We start from the raw sequence: 1,772 nt of genomic DNA, 5'->3' as shown, positions 1-1,772 counted from the left end.
AACTGTTTTTCTGGAAACTCTTCATCATATTTATCCGAGGCCTCCGGTTTTCTTCGAATATACATTCTTTGAGTATACATTCAAAATCCAGCTGAGCTGAGCCTGCATTGTACAGCACTGAATGAAAATGCTACCAGATTTAGGATCAGCAAATCAGACCAGCCGGATTTCTCTCGGGCTGAATGCGTGTGAAGCATCGATGGATACTGTCCATTGTTTAACATAGGACAGATTTGCTATCAAGAATGCAAAACAATTTAATTGAATAATATTCGGGGGATTTTGAAAAAGGGTGTCCCCAGAGCATGCTGAAATGCATTGCAAAGCAGCTAGCAAAGGAAAAAGGTTGGGTGTAAAGAAGTGCAAGAATGGTAAATCTGTACTATCCCAGCCTAACTCTGGTTTTATAGCATGAATTATACAAGTACCACCAAATGCAGGGCTGGAAAGGAAGGCAGGAAATGGGTGGGGAAGACCACTTAAGAGAGAGGAATACCTTCCATCTGTGTGCAAATTAAATTATTTTCATCCATTTTGGAATTAAACGCTTCCTGTGTTTGCCTGCTTATAAATTTGAGTCGGTGCAGATGTGATCCATTCCACAGGTTTGTAGATAATCCTGTAAGCGATAGCTGTCCAGATTCTGCCTTTGTTAATATAGCTGGAAGCTGTATGGCTTGTTTTCCATTATTTACATGTTTTCCATTATTTACATGTGGGAGTCACATCTGGAGTCATGCTGTGACTTCCTATTCAGACAGAAAAATAGTCCAAATGATCTCGGACAGGCCATTCCACGAGATGAGGGCCACAACCGAGAATGCATGCGTATAGGCAGTTGCCGTTCTTACCCATTTGTAGGGTGGTGCTTTCCAAAGGGTTTGCTCAGATGAGGAAAGTGGTCGCTGCAGAGCATTGTGGGAGAGGTGGTCCTGCATGTATGAAGTTCCAAGGCTGTAATGGTCTTTGGATGCACTCACAGATATCTCAAATCCAATAACTGGTGGGTAGCCATCAGAGTGACTTCAGAATGGGTGTAATATGCGTGCTCTGTCCTGCTCCCGAAAGTAATCAAACAATAGCATTCCATACCACTTGGTGTTTTCAAGATGACTTTGAATGGGAGACCCATGCAGATTGCATTACAAAGTGTAGTCTTGAACAGCCTAGGGCGGAATGAAATCAACAAGGTTGGGATCTCCAGGTTTGAGATGATTTATTCCTCAATTGTACAAGGTTGGATATGCCCAAATTTTTTTAAAAAAAGTTTCTCTTAAAATACCTGGTGCAGTCATTGCAGATTAGAAACAATCAATCTGGAGGAGGAATGTATCAAGGTCTTCTTTATTTCACAGCCAAGAGCACCTTCTGCTTTACCTTTCTGGTTGCTTGCTTATTGACAATGCTTATGGTTCATCCCTCTGGGATTCTCCATTTAGTAATATGTATGAGTTTTGCAGGCAAGTAAACTGTCCTAAACTATGAGCAAACCATACAGATATGTGAGATGAAATAGGGGCATTTGTTTTCCTGCATCTGAAGAACAGTAGCTCATTTCAGAGGTAGATCACGATGGGTAGCCGTGTTAGTCTGTCTGAAGCGGTAGAAAAGAGCAAGAGTCCAGTAGCACCTTAAAGACTAACAAAATTTCTGATAGGGTATGAGGTTTCGTGAGTCACAGCTCCCTTCTTCAGATACAGTTAGAATATGAGACCATCTGTCTTTAAGTAGAGTTCGCATTCTAGCTGTATCTGAAGAAGTGAGCTGTGACT

The sequence above is a fragment of the Euleptes europaea genome, chromosome 9 (assembly GCF_029931775.1).
Source record: "Euleptes europaea isolate rEulEur1 chromosome 9, rEulEur1.hap1, whole genome shotgun sequence".
NCBI classification, from domain to species: domain Eukaryota; kingdom Metazoa; phylum Chordata; class Lepidosauria; order Squamata; family Sphaerodactylidae; genus Euleptes; species Euleptes europaea.
Note: the sequence above shows the minus strand (reverse complement) of the source record.